This window comes from Halictus rubicundus, chromosome 2 (genome assembly GCF_050948215.1).
Source record: "Halictus rubicundus isolate RS-2024b chromosome 2, iyHalRubi1_principal, whole genome shotgun sequence".
NCBI lineage: Eukaryota > Metazoa > Arthropoda > Insecta > Hymenoptera > Halictidae > Halictus > Halictus rubicundus.
The window spans coordinates 17,380,793-17,399,811 of NC_135150.1; the positions used below are offsets into that span (position 1 = coordinate 17,380,793).

Below are 19,019 nucleotides of genomic sequence, written 5' to 3' on the forward strand. Positions count from 1 at the left end.
GTAAGCTTTCCGCGGGAAATCTTGAACAGGTACCAAACCGCCTTCTCGTTTTTCTTTCCCGGTTTTTCTCCTTTCTTTTTTCCTCTTCTCCTCGGTGGAATCTCATCTCGCCGGAACGTCGCGCCGCGTCGCTGCAACGCGACGTTTACGGCCCTCGTTCAATATGTAAAGGCGAGGCTGGAAACACTGCCAAAAATTCCAGGCACCCGTGAATTATTCCTTTGTCCCTGGATAGATGGTTATTGGCGGGTTAGGCGATCAGACGGGGCGAGCGTCGAGGCGATTAACCTGTTAACGGGGGATCTTTTATTGGCGAGGTATTCACGCTGGTGGTTCGTACGAGTCTCTATATTCGTGGAATAGTTTGGGAGAACTGACAATCTGAGCGAGGGATTCGCAATTTCCAAAATTAGAGAATTTTTTGTAGTAATAATATTAATACTCTCTCTACCGTGTTACGGTTGCAGTGATTAGAAGTACTTCATAAATAGACTGTGGATTTTATACAATTTATTGAGATGGTTAAATGATGTGATATATTTTCATTTCATTTCAGTTTCTCTACAATTCACTTGGACAATCTTCATTTAGCACGATGATACGATCCTCATCATTTTTGTATGAATTATTGGCGTATGAAAATTATAAATGCACATCGCAGCATAGTATTATTCATCACTAAACTGCAGATTTTCTACATTTATGACAAAAATGAGCAGTTACAATTTGACACAGTGAGAAGGTTAATAGAACTCCGAAGTATCGACGCGTCACTTTTGAGCCAACAAATCATTAAAGAAAATTATAAATGCGCATGTAGCAGCACGCTATTATTCATCATTAAACTGCAGATTGTCTACATCGATGGTAAAAATGAGCAGTTACAAAGACATTGGCTATTATTTTTTGCAACAGCAGCATAGAATTTTAATTCCGCAAAGTTTGGCGGCCTGTTCGTTTCACGATTAAAAAATGAATTCTTCCTACCGCGGCTCTAACGATCACCCGCTGTACTCGAAGAAACACGTGTAGAACGACAAGTGAATATCAGCGAACAAAAACAAGTGCCTCGGCTCTTACGGGACGTCCTGCTAAAACAATAGCTCGTATTTCCACGCTTCTCGCGGCGGCTGTAATCCCTGATCGCAGCTATGGCACGAACGCAGGGTAATGCTCGGAGTCGAACACCTGGTGCGTCCTCGAGCGAGCAACGTTCGCGGGGATGGTTGCGCGGGTTCGGAGCGGAATAATCGGCTGGTATATTCGTGGAACAAGCGAAAGGACAGGCGTCTGATGTTCGCGGGACAAGCCGCCAGGACGAAATCACTTCCGTCTAGGTGTGGCGGGAGAGTCATAAGCCCATAAGCGACGAGCCGATGGAAATTGGGCCAACGCAAACGACAATGGGCGACGCAACTGAACGCAACCCGAACGCAACGACTCGAGCACTGGTAGAGCCAACAGCTGCGGCACCGTGGAGAATTCCGAAACGCAATCAATTTATCAGACGGAAACGCGAACGTGACTAGACTTAAGCATATGGCCGATTTAACGATGTCGGGCCCGGGGAAACTGGATCCATGACTGCGAGTAGCGCCGGGAGATTATACAGGTTACCCCGGAATATTTTCCGCGATGACACAAAGCCAACCGGCTTGCGACGAGGTTGGATAGCGAGAGTACGCTCGGGAGGGGGTAAAGAGGGGCGGGGGCTAGATTCGTTGAAAGGAGGAGAGGAACGAAGCCAATTATGCGCGGCACCAGCGGCGAATTTGTTACGGGGTTGCGTTGCAACCGAACGCGACACGACAATGAAGCGACACGACCGCCTGAATGCGCTCAATGGGGAGAGAAATTTTTCGGACAGTCGAGGCCCGGCCCGCGATGACTCGCCTTTGTGCCCGGGAGTTTTCGGGTTTCACCCAGAACCGCCGCCAGTTCCACGGCGAGCATGATTCCGCACGTTTCGACCGGGCGAAACGCCCACGTCTATCACCACCGCCCCACCCCTCTTTTCCCGTTAATTACTTTCTAGTTTTTGAACGGCGCGGCCCGCCGATTTTTTCTTTGTCCCTGATTAATGGATACGGTAAATGCTCGCGCGCAACCGGCGCAGCGCGACGCGCCGTCCTGCCATCGTCCGCGAGATTGACAGCGACGGCGAAATATTCCGAGGGGTGAATGGGTAATTTTTTTCAGGGCTGTTCAATTTCGGGCTTGGAAAACGACCGATGGCCTCTCCGCTTTAATGGAAACGCGTGTTATCGAACGCGACATTGTTCGCGGACGATGCAAGTAGCATTGTGCGCTGCTGCGACGCGATGGCCGCCGCCGCCGGAAGTGCAGGTGCAAGTGGATTATGGAGTTTTGAGGAGGATAACTCGGTCGAGCTCGAAGCCCCTTGTTCCCGGTGTGATCTTGGACGCGCTAATCTGTTAGTCGCCGGAGATTAGTTTGTTCTTTGTATTTGCTTGTACAGGGTGCTCCTGAAATCCTGATACCACCGACTGGTGATTCTACATATTGAAACGGGACGAAAAAGGGGATTGTATTTTTTTGTTTGGCGCATCGGTTTCGAGAAAATTGTGTTTGAAGATCGGGCTCGCGTGTTGTGATATTTGCAGGAAGTCGAAAGGGTAGGTCATGAACTGACGCATTGCTATAATGGCACGCGTATTCGCTGAATTTTAAAACTCGATTTTGTCTAAAGTGATAGGCATAAAAAAAATATTATTCCGTTTTTTTCGACTTGTTTTTGGACTGGTATCACGACTTCGGAAACACCCTGTTGTGATAAAAATTCAGTATAGCTATTACCAATATATTTTCAGTTAACATTTGATTCCTTAACGCTTAAGTGAATTATTGCAGCCGATGTGCCCCACTTAAATTTATGCTATTATTTTTTTTTTTGTTCCCATACGTAATTTATTTGGACAATAACGAGTCCAGATATCGAAGGTTCAATTATACTGGCTCCAACACAAACGCACCCTCACGAACGTACAAAACGACGCTTATTAGTCAGAAGATGAACGGTTGATCGATTATTTGTGTACGCGTGTTCTTGTTATCGAACGAAACGATTGTTGTTATTGTTTCTTTGGCCATTTAATCACCAAAATTATTTATACATTGATTTTATATTCTCCAGGCAGCAGACCGTGGCATGATTACATTTTACCTCAATGGAACATCAAATTAGCGAATATTTTATGCATGTAATTAACTTGTTTATTGTGTTCGCGGCAAGCAGCGACAGACCAAAATATGTGTAAAAGTTAAATATTTACCCACTGATGATTATAATTAGCTTTCCTAAAGGCGTTCAGCTGTACGTTCCCCCGGGGAAGTATCAATAAAGCTCGGAGAACATGTGGAAAATAAACATGTTTACTGGGCTGGTATAATAATAATTGCGATTTTTGCTTCGATATCGATCGATCGAAGAAAACCTATTTAAAGACAGCTTTGTAAAGATGTTCCTTCAGTTGACGATCACCGTAAAGTATACTCAGTTTATAAAAGTAAAATAATTTTTTATTCAAAATAATAATAGAAACCGGATAAGAACGTAATAATGTCAAGATTGACAATGATTGACTAACAATTGAGAATGCTAATTTCTTTTGAGCTTGTCATTCAGAACAAAATTCTTCTTCTTTGAAACACTTCTTTTAAATATAGTGCAGACATTAAAATTGCTATTAATAGGCTGCAGGAGGCAAAGTGTTAAAACATCCCCTACAGGCGCTGCACACGCAACTCCGAGGGGAAGTTTCGGATCGCGCGGATCTTCGTTTTATTAACGACCGTTGGCGGGGCGATTCTTCTTACTCAGCTCGACACGAATTTAAATGGAAATTACATCTAGGATTCGCGACGGATTCGCCAGGCGACGGACCACCATCCTCTCTCTCTCTCTCTCTCTCTCTCTCTCTCTCTCTCTCTCTCTCTCTCTCTCTCGCTCTCTCTCTCTCTCTCTCTCTCTCTCTCCATCATTCTCTCTTTCTCTCTCGGTGCTTGAACCGTAATAACGGTGGCCGCGCAGTCTCGGTCGGACACGACAGGGATATCCCGCTTTTGTATCGGGAAAAGTGTAACCAGACGTGGCTAATTCGAAACGTCGGCCCGGGGAAAATTATTCCGAGGTACGGAATGCTTTCGTTTCATAAATAAAACGGGCCGGGCACACGGTATCAGAGAGCCGCCAGTGAGCCACGATAGACCGGTGGCGAGTTTACACTCATAACATCTGAAAGTTTGCGCCCGGTGGCCGGGCGTTAAGGTCAGTCTGTTATTTCCGGTGACCGCGTTGCTCTCTTTTCCCTCGTCGGTTCCCGGTTTCCTTCGTCCTCTTCCACCCCCCCACCACCCTCCCGCAAACCCTATTAAATAAACCGTGTTTCGTTCCGCGACATCCGATAGCTATCCGATCGACGACGATCTTGGACATCCCGCTCGGAAAGTTCCGTGACTCTCCAACCCCTAACCAGTCGGGTTTACGGTGCGCCACCAATTTCTTTCCACTAGATCGGAACTGGTCGATGGTTCCTTCGAAATCGAACGCTCTAGCCAATTTACTCTGCCGGCACCGGCAACGCCGCTAAAATCTTATCCGTTATAGATGTGCCGGTGTTTGTTGCACGTTCTGCGAGATTTATGGGGTGGCCGACACCCCTCACGAATTATTGGGGATCGCTTTGACCGCTTTGGAAGGGTGTGCGTACGTGACTCTATTTCTCTGCGAATTTTTGTGGTTTCACCCATAAGTAATCAATTATTTTGGAATCTGAAACAAACTTTCTAGTAAATTCAAGTTTTTATTTCTTAATTTGTTATATAATCTCCAACATTATCAAGGACAGTTTGCCATCTTTCCTGCAAATTTTCAGTCCCCCTCTTATAGAAATCCAGGGTTCAGTAAAAGAATACGTGCTTCCTCTTTAACGATCGGTACAGAGCAAAAGGCAAAACAAATTCTTTGCAAATAATTTATTACTTATGGGTACCCCTAATATTTTTTTTTTGCGACTGTTGAGTTTCATTCGTTTTTAATTCATTTGTACACCTATTGTATTATAACGAAAATTTTATGAAACGACGAGTGAGTGGTTCTCTGTGTTAATCGGCAGAAAAACCCGACTGAAATGAATCGTGGCTTTTTCAACGTCTTCATCAGCATAGAATAAATTGAATAAACTGCTCTAATTTGGACTTTTATGGCTGCTGGTTCGACGGCGATCACCGCGTTAAAGGGACACCGGCGACCATCGAGGGGGGCACATGCACGCTTTATCGATTTATATCGCACGAGCATGAATCCACGAAAATTCTCGTTCCCTTCTGGTGACTCATATCCGATCCTTCGCGCTAACCGAACAACACGCGAGGGGAAAAGCGCAGTAAAATGGGGATCCTGGAACGGTTCGTAAGGACACCCGGCCTGGCGGGGGTGCAAGGGGACCGTTGGCGGCGGCGAAAAAAAGAAAAAAGTATAATCAACGTAACCATATTTTACGGAGGCTGTATACACGGGCGGCGTATTACACCGGCTATGATAAAAATACAAGGGACGTCGGAGTGAAAAATTTCCGCCGAGTGAAAAAGGAGGGCGGAACGATCTAATGTAATATTTTTCCGGGCCGCGGATAAACATTCCTGCAATTCCCGCCGGGAACCGGAACAATGAACACGTTGACTGGCCGGGAGCCACTGAAACACATCCTCGAAATCAAAGTAATTTAGTTGATGAATCCGAAACTGCGGAATTAAAGTTTAATCATAATTAACCATCTGCATGGAATTTAATCTGCACTAATTTTTCACGGTACTCGCAAACGAATGCGTTCGCTAGCGTCAATGGTTTAAAACAATCTTTCAGTACCTGCACGCCATGATCAAATTTGATTTGCTGGAATATGTGCGAGGAAAAGTGAAAACGTTTCCCGCCATCGCTGTCTCGTTTTTCAACTTTATTAAATGCTGCATAGTGCTTCGTGAATTGCCGAAACAATTTAGCCGAAGTTTCTAGCAACAATTTGGCAAACATTTCTGAACTCTGTGCTACGTTTGAATAACAATGTGTAAAATTGATTTTGTAAAAGATCGCGAATGTCAGAAATGTGTAGAAACGAGCACGATTACGCGAGAAATGTCTCGCAGATTTGTTCACTAACAGCTGTTGCACATCTGTTTGTCCAAATTGTATGTAAAACTTTATGTTCAAGTTGATATAGATATATCACATGAGAATTCTAGTGGAATAGACATGTCGGAATCGTGTGACAATTTTTGAACTCAATTTTCAATTTGTATAACTGAGTATATCTGAATCTATCTGCATATAAATGTAAATAACAAAACTCTGTCAGATTCTTTAAAAATTGTAATCAGTATGCATACATTTGAAAATACTATATGTACTGCACTTTATCTAATCGCACAGCAAACGAAAGCAAGTCTGTGTACACTGAGAACCGTTTTTACAAGAACGACAGTGTCGACACACTCCTAACTTAAGGACAATGTTATTGCTCCAATTTACAAAAAACTTTGTGTGTACTTTGTTGTAAACCATGACAAGACTGTGGATTGGTATGTTAAGTAAAAATTGTATTCATCAATCGTGAGAAACGGAAGCCAAAATTTCATTTTTAACAATTTTAATTTGTAACAGATGGTCTATCGATATTCTTAAATAATTGTAATCTGTTTACTGTTTAAATTTTCACATTTTTACTTAAATTCAAAAATCTGCATTTCAGACTCACAATTCTCAAAGAAATTAACCTAGTATCGTTTTATTCCTTACATTTACCTCGAAGTAATCATTTCTATACATAAATAATTACCTATAATTGAAAGCTACCTGTGCCAATACCCATGTCAACGATAGCGGTAAAATAAAAATTGTCTGCATCGATTACAAGAAATAGAAACTAAGTAGAACGTTATTCCTTTACTTGCTAATTTTAATGGACGACAAATAGTATATCGACATTTACAATTTTTTACATTTTCCTACAATTTCAAATGTTCTCCACTCAATTTTGTTATGAATGCATAAAGATCCCTAATGATAGCGAATGTATGAACTTCTGAAGAATTTTCACGACCAGACGGCGGATTTCATGGATTCACGACGGAAAAATAAATCGATCAGATCGAAAACGAAAAGAAGAAAAGAATTTGAGAGTATTAGCGTACTACTAGCAACTTACCAAAATGATCACGGAAAGAGGATTCTATTTGGCTCCGGATTCGCCTGACTGACGCAGGAAATTTTGCTCTCGCCTAAAAATCCGTCCACTTATCAAACACCGCGACGATCAGACCGTTCGCCGCGCGCCAGAAATTCAACTGCCACGGAAAATCATTGAGCGAGCCGGGGGGTGTGTAACGAAGGATCCCCGAATTGAAAAGAATCGAAGAGGGTGGGTGGCTTGAGCGTGGATGGTATGAAATTTTCGTGGTGCACGCGACCTCGGGGCCTATGGAAATGAAGAGGAATGGCGGCGTCGGCTGGAGCTAATAAAACGGGGAGAAAAGGTGCGGGGGATGAAAGGGCGGGATAGAGAGAGAGAGAGAGAGAGAGAGAGAGAGAGAGAGAGAGAGAGAGAGAGAGAGAGAGAGAGAGAGAGAGAGAGAGAGAGAGAGAGAGAGAGGGAAAAGAAGGTCTTGATAAGATAAGGAGCACGAAGCGCGTATTAAAAGTGGAAAGTAGCTCTTAAGGAAGACGCAAGAAGCGGTCTGATGACGAAGTTAGCCGCGGCACGGGACGGGAATCGTCGAGCGCTAAAGCGAAGAGACGCTTTCCAAATTGACCAAACACGCCACCGAGATAAGTCTGTTAACGACTTTACCGGGAAGCAGGGGCCGTCTGTGTTCTTGCACGAGAATGAGTGGCATGGGGGAGAGAGGAACACGCCATGGAAGAAAAAAAAAACAACCGACGGGAGTCCGCGCACAAGACCGTGGCTAAAAGCGCCATAAAAATGTTCGCTGCGCAAACATTGCGCGATGCAGGTGCTCGCGGTGCCCGCCCGGCCCGGTGTCCGATAAGATTAGTAGAATCTTCTAAGAACGCGAAGCAAGCCGCGCCCGGCCGTTGTAAAATCGCGGGGGACGAACACGCGTCGCCTAACAGACTATCATTTTCATCCCAACGGCGAAGGATCCGCGGGGCCGTTTCATTAGCGATTCGATGCGCGACAGGAAACTACGATCTTGCTAATGAGGGTGAAACACACGCGTCCCCCTCCCTTCCTTCCCCCGGGACGATAACGAGTAGCAAATATTGACGTTTACACGGTTACCCAGTCTATTTTCGCTTGTTCTAATAAAGCCTGGCTTTTAGAAACTCTTGCGCGATACTGCACGATAATTAGCGTTAAATTGCGCGATGCCGGGACGCGTTTAATATATTAATTTCCCGAAGAGGAGTACGTGTTGCGCGCCGAGGGGCTCGTGTGGGAGTCTTTGGAGGTGTGTCTGTGTGTGCATAAAGAACTGTTCGAAATAATGAGCAATTTGCGGTACGTTAAATTAGAATTTTATTATTCTTCAGCCTCACAGCCATGAAAAAGGACTTGGTTCACGCAATACAATGTCTTATGTCTACGACTAAATTATTTTAGGTATTTTACAGCAGTGATATACAACTCGCCCTTCCCTTTTATTCTTCTATGTACAAAGTAACGTGAAATTATGATACCGTGTAGCTTACAAATAGAGTGAACAGGATCTCAACCCTCGCACGCTCCTCAAGCGAGAACTCGTCGATTCGATGCTTGATCTATCGATAGTGAAGTCAGAACTACCGAACTCGTCGAGGATTATCGATATTATCCACAACGCATTGAATAAAATCACGATTACTGCTCGGTAGTTCTAGCATGAAACAGAAGTGGAACGAAGACAGGAGCAATCGTACAATCATTTTGCGGGGAGCGTGCGCGGGCTGAATTCAACAATTCAATGTAACAATTACGGGTACTCTGTTTCGCTGTCTCGGCGTAATTCGAAAATATATACAAAAAGGATGCTCGAGGTCTTCGCTGGAGAACAGAACGGTCCGCGAAGTATCGCGTTCGTGTATGAACAATACTCGTTAATTCAACGCGTGCCGAATGGAGTCGCCGTTAAAACGAATCCTCGGCCGGAAGTCCCGGGCGCGATGGCGGTGCACGCGTTCCCAGAAATTTCATAACAGTCGTTAGCCCGGTGGCACAGATTTCTATACGCGGAAGCCGGGCGGGTCCTTCGCGATTTACCAGCCAAAGTAGAATCGGAGACTCTCGCGCTCGAGATCGTCGCTCGTTATTCATCCATTCATTCCGAGCCTCGCGATTCACCTGGCGGCGTGTTGCGTTCGGGATAGCTGAGCACATCTGCGGGGGTGGGGCTCTCTCTCTCTCTCTCTCTCTCTCTCTCTCTCTCTATTTCGCTAGCGAAAGGGGAGCGGATGTCTGCACGCGTTTTACTTTCCGCGATCTGCCGCTCGGTCGAAACGTCAAGAGCCCGGGAGAGGTTCACGCCCGAGCGGAGACATGCCGGAAGAGGAGAGAACAGGAGAGAGAGAGGGAGAGAGAGAGAGAGGAAAACCGGGAAAGGGGCTCGCTCGCTCGCTTCATTTCCCATTCCCCGAGTTATCAATTCTCGCGAAAGGATATTGCGTTCTGCGGCGGAAGATAATGGAACGTTCGTTAAACTAAATGATTTTAAAAACATCCTCCTGATATTCGCTGATCTCTGGGTCTCCGGGTCGCTTCCCGACGATCTTTTCGGTCGCCGGTCGGAGAAAGATCATTCTGACGCTGGAGGTACGAAATGAGACGATGTTATGAGATGGCGAACGTTCTGGGTACTATTCCGTGGTGAAGTTGTTAATTCTTTGTGGGGGATGGTTGGGCAAAATGTTGGAAATAGTTCCTTTTAGGGGAATATAATCGTTTATACCAGGAAAAGGAGGGGGAATATTGTGCAAGTACTTCTAGGACACAAACTTCGAAGGTAAACTTGTACTGGTTATACTTTGATTTTAATCTGTCCTAGAAATAAATTTTTTTAAATTGCAATTTTAAAGTATCATGCAAAAATGAATATTGTTCTAGGACCCTTTGCACGAATTTGTCCGACGACCGTACGAGGGTTAGAAACCCTTGTCCTACAATATCGAGTCATATGAAGATTCTGAACAGAGTCTAAAATAAGTATGTACGTTATTTAAGTATGTACGATTTAAAGTCACCAGCGTATTGGTTTCAGCTTAATAAAATACTTAAAAGAATAAATAAATTTGTATCTCGCCCCTGTGTCTTGCAATCAATGCAAATATTTTTTATTCTGCATAATGATCCGCAGTCTAGTTATTAATTTCCTTTAAACCGAAATAAAATGCTACTTTAGCGTTGCTAATGTACAGCTATTGAAGAACATATTGGCACACGATGGATATAAATTTTCTCCTTTTTTTTAAGAAATTATTATTTTTTTAGTAAAATAAGTCGTAGGGCAGCCCTCGAAGATTTCGGACAGAATCAACGTAAAATTTGAGAATAAATAAAAATTCAATGAACACAAATTTCCTTCTCCTTCCAAGAGGTCATAATCGACAAGGAATCGCAGTAATCGTGAAATAATTGGTACCGGAACGCGGGTAACAGCGTCGCGTCGAAAATCGTCGAGCAGCTTATCGAAAAGTTATTGTTGATCGGAGAAAACCACGTCGAAAGCGGAATAAACCTTTCTGAGGGCTTCGGATACAATTATAGCGTGGGAGGGAGGGCATTCGAAAGGATGTAGGTTGCAGCAGACAATGCAACAAGAGAGAGAGAGAGAGAGAGAGAGAGAGAGAGAGAGAGAGAGAGAGAGAGAGAAGGGAGAGAGGAAAGCTGGAGAACGGTTTTCGAGCGGGGTCGCGAAGCTAGAAGACCCGGTGGCCTCGTAAAACACCTTGCTGACAATGAGGGGTCGCGGCGGGGTGGGTTTCGAGGGCTTGCGGAAGTGCATTTCGCCGGGGCTGGCGGACAATGCAACGGCGACGGGACGACGACTGATATGCCAATCTCAGGATGTAATACCGGGGCTTGTCGATACGCGGATACACGTCGAGCCAGCCGTCTTCTCGCGGTGACGTGGAACGGTTGTCCGGGATATCGAGGAACGTTTCCCGGCGGTCCAAGCGCGAACGCATCGTTTTATTGTCTCTGATTGATGCATCGGGCTCCGACGAGCGCGCGTTTCGCGGGATCTCTCGCGAAGGTCGACTTTCTCATGGATATGGAAGTTCGCGGAGGTCCACCATTTATGGAGAGGTATGGAATAATGACAACTTTTCCGTCAACATAGTACTCTTTTCCAAATATTTCTTCCTTTATTTCTCGCTTCAGCATGAACACAACTGCGCGCGCAGTCTTAATCGTTGCATCCAGTTGGCGAAGAGAAGTATTGTCGGATTTTTCTGTGGGAGCACGTCTCCGGTCGAGTGAAATATATTTTTTCAATTCGTATGTAGACTGCGGATTTTCTGCTTTTATAGTACGAATTAATGGTTCAACAGCGAGACTGTTGAGACATTAGAGGAATTAATTAATAGAGGAAACACTTTTTGGTTCTCCTGTTTCTTAGAACATTTATTTTGCACAAAGATCCACAGTCTGCATACTGACGAGACCTTGTATAGTGTGTAACAGTTCAACAGTTGTGACTTTAAAATTCTATTTTTTAATATCTATTTTATATTTGACGGTGAGCAATGATAACTACGCGGTGCAAACAGTACCAATGATTTTTAATGAGCACACCGATGACACTCTGAATGAAAGGTTCATGCACAGACTGCGGATCTTTATACAAAATACAAATTTTCTACCAGAATTGCAACAGGCTGGAGTGAAATAGAAATTTATTTTCTTTCTAAATATGTTTAATAGGTTGAAAATAATGTAACAGCATTTTAAAATTTTTCTAATGTTTTTACTGTTCTAAAATACGCCAACCCATTTCCGTCATAAATGCATAAATTCCGCTGTCTGTTCATGTAGCTCCGCGACGGAGATTTTTACCAAAGATTCTCACCGGCAAAATCTCCATTGCAACTAATTATCCGGCTATCGAACAAGATACCAGCGAGGTTAATTAGCGATACCGAGTCCCGGTTTGAGAAGCATCCCCGAAAATTCCGACAGTACATTTCGTCCAGCCTAACGCTTTCGTCTCGTGTATCGTTACAGATCCGCGACCGCGGTATCTGGACCCGGCCGGTAATTTTTTCCGGGTAACGACGACGTTTCCAGCGGTGCGCGTGTAATTAAAGCGTCCCGGCGCGGTCCGGCACCGCACTGCACTGCACTGCACTACGGATCGTAAAGTTTATCGCGCGCAATTTGCGTAATGCGCGTAGAAAATTCTAATGAGCAAGAATCGCCGCGGCCGCGCGGTTTCTTTCAATTAATTCTGGAGTGCGCGCCGTTTGACGCCTGTGACTAAATAAATAATCGAGCGTTGGACACGCTCGCCGCCGGCAAAAGAAAATATAAAAAAAAATCGTCCGGAGACGTTTCCCGGGGCCCACGGCGAACAGAAAAGGACCGGCCGGTATTCGAACCGGGAATTAATTAAAAGAGAAACGCGCCGGTTCGAGCTTTCTCCGGAGCTGGTCCGCTCGCACACGCGCCGTTCAAAACGTTATCGCGAGCCGTCGTTATTCTAAAACGCTACACAACGGCGGAGATCAACTCCGCCCGACGACGCACGGCTACGCGATACATCGCCTAATTTTCATAATCCGACAATGAAAATCCGGGAAACGCCTGACGCGCTCGCGCTACGTTCGCGACGGTCGGTCTGGTTTGACGGCTGCGGAAAATTCTTTCTGCTTTTCAAGCGTTTTCTTACGCCCCTTCCCGCATTATGACGACTCGCGATGCAAATTTCAAACGGAATTTTTTAAACTCCAATATTAAATTTGATTCGTCTGTGTTACCGATATTTAAAACTAGAACTACTGAGCCAGTCAGAATGACTGGTTCCGAATTTTCTCTTTCACAATTACTGAAATTACAAAAATGTCTTCTGGCACATGTCGGAATAAAAATGGTATGGGGTTTGAATAGACGAAGTCTTGTCATTATTACAAAGCAGAATACAGAATCAGATGTATTTATTACTCGGTAGTTCTAGTGTTAAGTATTAACCCTTAGCACTCACTTAGTTAGACTGTAAGGCGCCACTAAATATTGCTTTTTATTATTACTCGAAATGTTCTTTGCATTATTAAATTTGTTCGTACTTGATAAATTACCAAACATTTCAGTATTGTACGAGTAAATTGCACCATTTTCGTATGTAGAACACGAGAACAAATATGTAGGAGGGAAATATTCTAGAAATGTTTCCCTTTGGAGTTAAAATAGTTTCGAGTGCAAAGGGTTACCCCATTTGCATCATTAGCTTATCTATACGCTCAATTTTCCTGGTCACTATCACCGGAGCGTATATATACGCTCAAATATGAACATACGCTGAAATATGAAGTTCTTTTACTTGTAGTCATTTTTGTACTTAAATATCATAAAAGAAAAAAGTTTGGTGATAAAGACCTTCTTTTCACATTTCCTTATGATGCAAATGGGTTAATTCGGACGTTCTCGTTCGAAACAAATTGAGCGCATTCTTCAAGCGTTGCGTAAAAAGCGCACCGAGTTCGGGATTAGAATATTCAACAGGCGTCTTTAGAAAGATTCCGTGAGCCGCCAAGCCAGAGAGACCCTTTAAGATTTCGAGCCCGGAACGACCACCCATCGAGGGAGTAAAGGGCTCGCAGAAAGATGGAGGGAAAAAGTGGTGGAGGGTAAGAGGGGGAGGTAGGGAGCACCGGTACAAATCCTCTTTTAATTTCTAGCGTCCCTTCGGCCCGGGAAAAACGCAAGCAAGGTCGACGGCGAATCCCATTTGTCTTCCAGATTCGGTCCAGCCGTTGTCAGGTACAAATGTAAAGGCCGGCGGTAACAGGTACGCGGATCGCAGGTTCTACCTGTTCCCTCGGCAGACGCCTCGAGACTCGAGAACGGATAGAAGAAGGGGGCCACAGGCGAGAGACGAAGAACACAGCCCCCTTTTCCCGTTTCCTGTTTCGTTTTCCCCCGGTTCGGACCTCGGTTTCGGCCGGTGATCTTTCTCCCGCCTCTGCCTCTGTCTCTGTCTCTGTCTCTCTGTGTTTCTCTCTCTCTCTTTCTCTCGTCGAAAGTATGGTTGCGAACGCGGGAGACTCCGCGCAATTAGGAGGCGGGACACGTATTCGAGGTTCGAGGACGGCGAAAAGCATTTTTCACCGGTCCGATCCGCCGGGACCGCGCGAAGCCGATTTTTATCCGCGGTTCGCACGCCTCCGTGTCGTCGCATCCGTGTCGCTGGAAAACACATAAATACAAGGGAATTATGGGGACCAAAATTGCTCCGGGTACATTCAACAAAATAAATAAAAATAACAGAAAGTGTCACGTGAAGTGGGAGGGTGACTGGTGGTGGTGTGCGTTATGGGGGGTAGGGGGTGGCAGCGGCTGATAGCGGACCAATCGATGGAAACCCATTCTTTTTTTCTCTCTCTCTCTCTCTTTTTTTTTCTCTCGCTGCTCTGCTCCGCTCCGCTCGACTCGCCCTCCCCGCCGCGCGACTCGTACATCATAGCCGAAATCGAAACTGACAACAAAACCCCACCGCTAGGCGTATGGCGTGTAATAAATCACGGTAAAAAGAGCACGATATCCTTTCTCCCCTGCGAGAGAACCCTGACGAGAAACCCTAGCTTCTCCTTTACCGTCTCTGCCTTTCGAGCTGATCTTACAAAGCGCGCCTACGCTCCGACTCCGAGACCAAAACAACTCGGAGACCACCATCTAGCTACTCGACCCTCTTCCGGGCTAGATATCGCCCTTGAAAATATTCGGGACAGCCCGCGACTCGGATTCCCCGCGAATTTTTATGCTCTTCCAGCCGCTCGGGGATGCTGAGAACATCTTCCTTCTGGTCTTCGTAAATCACGCGCAACTTTCGCGAATGTACCCGGCCACTTCGAGCGAGGTGTAATCGAAATCTTTTCATTGTTGCTGTTACGAGACTGCGAATCTTTGTGAGTTTAGATTGTCCGCAAAATTCAAGGAAATGTGAACACTTTTGAGAACTCGAATAATTTTATTTTTCTTCAGGACTTGGTAAAAGATTCGGTGCCCAGAAATTCTTACAAGATTTAAACAATGAAACCACAACTAGACATTTAAAATGTATTATAGGAGATGCTGTCTTAACACTTTCGAGTTCGAAAGACTCCAATAAAATTTGGAGTTTATCTGGATATCTCATGATAGAAATGAATTTCTAAACCCAGTCGAAAATCACTGTGATATGTGACTGACGTGGCAGTTAAAGTGTTAAAATTGATACAATAGAATCGTATTTCTATAGATAGGTCTACTAATCTGTTCAGAACTCTTAAGAAATACTACAGGTGTTCGTACGTACCACATGCAACATCATTGATGAACGTAATGGGAATGAATAAAACAGGAATTTACTGATGCAAAAGTCAATGTCAAGTCTGACTCAACATAGGGCCACGGAGGGTCGGAAAAAATAGGAAGAACTAGATTTAGGCTGGTATTGGATTATCTGCTTCTTCAATTATGTCAAAGAGCAAGCAATTAATTGTTTGCACATTTTCCTGCAAATTCCTGTGAATTGAAGCAGAACCCTCCTTCTATCTATTCATTAAACCTTAACGGACCAATGCCGCCATATAAGCGGCATGGCATTTTTACTTACTGGTCCAATGCCGCATATATGGCGGCAAAAATAAAAAAAAAGAATAAAATATAAATATTTTCCTTTCTATACTTGATATAAAAATGTTGAGTCCACAGTTTCTCTTCGTATGAAAAATAGCTTAGACCTGGTGGGAAGTAAACTTGAAACACTTGCGGCCCGTTAAGGGTTAAACTTCTTAAAAGAAAGAGCACATGCATATAATTTTACTTCCATGCATCGCTTCAAAGTCATAAATAAATGTTACCCTTTCTCAACGCATTCCCAATGATTTTGAATTTCATCTTGTTCAATCGATGCCTATTTAAGTTCCAAAAAGGATTATCCAATCGTAAAGGGATTAAAATCGTTAAACATGGTTCCGAAAATCCACGGAGAGCTCGATAGAAGATCAATGGAGATTAACGTGTCATTTACGCAAGAGGACACCAGATGCAACATGAATTGCGCACACGTGACACACGGTCAAAATAATCGTTCCAGTTTTATTGGAAACATTCGACGTGTATTTCCCGATTTTCTGGAGATTTTCCTCCAAGACGTTGGTGGTACGTGGCCGAGTTTCAGGATAGCTTTTGCAAATCAGAGTTTCCCTCTTCAAGGGAGCGTGTGCCGCGCGACACAGGCTTTAGCCGCCACCGGCGTGACAATCTTCCGGTGACAATGGCTCGGCAGTTCCCATTCACGCATTGTTCGACTAATATATTTTTTGCGTAATCCCGTAAGACGACCGGGATCGAGGGTTATCCGTGGGACGCAAGCTGGGCCCGGTATCGGTGCGGCTTATCACAGGCGGATCAGCCGCTAATGGAAACGCCCGTGGCGTGAATGCGACACTGCCGAGGATATATAAAAAGGGTCCCGGGCAACACACGGCCCTGCTGCCCTTTAGGATTCACCCCCCGGGTAATCGAGGCCGGTGACCACCGCGGAGGAGAGAACAGCTGAAACTGAAGCTTGTCACGAGAAGTTAACGCGCCGAGGGCCGGTTTTGCTCTTCGGGACCTCCGGGTCATTCGATCCGAGAACCGAAGGGAGCCCAGGACACGTGGGGGGTGGGCTAGGGAACGTTGTCGCAAAAATCTGTGGTGGGGGGACGGACGGAACGACCAATTGACTTTCCTAATTTTCTCGTAGCGCCGCGACAAAGCGCGCGTCGCGATATTCCGCTTTATGCGAAGGGCGACACCCCTCTGTGGATTGTTTTACAGAATCGATTCACCGATTCGGGATGATGACTCTTTCCTCGCCAGATGAAAGCGGACTGATTGGCGGTCGGCTGGTGTTATCGACGGGGCTCATAATGGTAGACGACGTGTTGGGTCAGGGGTCGGTCGAGCCTGTGCTCGGAAAGTCGAATTTGGAGTTGTTTTCAAATTCTGTTTCGTCGTTTCTGGTTAACACGTTAAGCGCCGAACATCAACCCCACAGATTCTTACAAAATCAGAGTAGTTCAATTAATGAAACCAAAACTAGAAATTTAAAATGTATTATAGGGGGCCTTAACCCTTCTGAATTCGAAAGATTCCAATAAAATTCGGTTTATCTGAATATCACATAATAGAAATGGATTTCTAAACCCAGTTAAAAATTACTGTCAGTCATATGTGACTGACGTGGCAGTTAACGTGTTAATAATAATATTATTTTAAATCTACTGCAGGTAATTACGTGATAGGTATCTTCAGGACACCTTTAGAATACCTGTCGCTGTGAGTTAGATACTATAATTGAGTCAAAGCAATTTTTGTAGTCCGTAAAGTATTGTAAAATGGGCGAAAAGTCTGTTCTCCATTCTCAAAATACTGTCACTTTATACTCAAACTACTAATAAATTTATTTTATTTTATTTTAGCACTGGTGATAGCTTTTTAGCTATTTGCACCGACGATGGTATTGAATTGAACGGAATCGCTGGAATTGTAGCAAACTTCGATTGCTTATAAAGTTTTGATACTTTACTCGGGAGAAAATTGCTGAACTTTGACAGGACATGAATGAAAATATGCAAATATAAAATATAAAAAGCCTGAGAGTAAACGATTTATTAGAGCAATAAGATTGTAAACCGTAGAGGAAAATTTCACTTTCTACACTAGATCAGTCCTCGACTCTTGGTAGACTCCTTAGAGATATACAGAAAATCTAATTTTATTTAATCATGCTGTACATAGTGTACACAATATCATATGCGTGACTCTACTCTGAAAACATATTAAATCTCCTCTGAACAATATAATCGCGTGATGATTTAACTGCGAGGACTTTTCGTCCCTGATTGACCACTTTGAACGGACCTAATACACGTACAAGACAAGAACGCGACAATTTTCCAAACATTGCCAAACCTAGCTATTCCATCAGAGTTACAAAATGGCAGAATTTCCGAGGAGAGACGCGAAGATTGTGAACGGACGGTTCGATCCGCGGAGTCTCATCAGTCGCGCCGTTTACTATCCATGTAACGGCGTCCGCGAGAAAAAAGGTGTAAACGAAAGGAAGCGTATCGGTTTAATAGAGATATCGGCCTGTTATCGTGGAACGCGCGGTGGTTGAAAGGCGTCGCGTCGCGTCGGGACGCCGTAACGAGGCCACGTTAACATTAGACGGCGTTGAATAGGCTGTCGTGCAAACGCGTCGCGGGTGCTTCCATTGAATTAAGAATGACAACGAGCGAGGCAGGCCGGTGGTAATCGATGAAAGGTAATGCGCCGGCCGATGCAATTGCGACGACGCGATATTCCTTTACGGGCTGGCAGGGAGCCATCCCATAAAAGCGGACTTAATTGGTAAGTGGGTGAAAATTGTCGCGCACCGTGGGGCGATTTCCGATCGATAGAGTTTTCAAATTTAACGGGGAACAACGGGGACGGACCCTCTCTGACGAGGGTACCCCGAGACAAATTTGTGCGTCGGGTATAATCCGGCCCGCGGTACACTTTCGGACCCGTCGTCCATATGCTCCCGCAAAACCCGCCCGTCGAAGATGACCCCATTCACGGGCGCGATCACAATGGCGCGAAATGCGCTGCCGTTAAATCGGGCTTGTAGGTCGAGGCCCGGCCCGTTCAATGGCTAGCACAGTAGTCTCGTTAGTTTGTCAGTCGGAAATGATATATAATTTCGGACCGTCGACATTACCGAGGAACGCGCGCGCGCGCGCACGTTGTTCGAAGAGACCTGGCCTGGCTCGGCTT

At 44.8% G+C, this 19,019-nt stretch overlaps 2 protein-coding genes across 3 annotated transcripts in view; both read right to left on the reverse strand.

Moving 5' to 3' along the window:
* Positions 1–19,019, reverse strand: part of LOC143365473 (organic cation transporter protein) — a 568,421-nt gene that overhangs the window by 64,949 nt on the left and 484,453 nt on the right. The gene's annotated exons all lie outside the window — the stretch shown is intronic.
* Positions 1–19,019, reverse strand: part of Toll-6 (Toll-like receptor 6) — an 87,747-nt gene that overhangs the window by 62,952 nt on the left and 5,776 nt on the right. The window contains exon 2 of one of the 2 annotated variants that reach the window (XM_076805674.1): positions 13,383–14,414. The exons of the other annotated variant lie outside the window; for it this stretch is intronic. The gene's annotated coding sequence lies outside the window, so the exon portion shown is untranslated. Of the gene's footprint in view, positions 1–13,382; positions 14,415–19,019 lie in introns of those variants that run through there. 2 annotated transcript variants of the gene reach the window in all.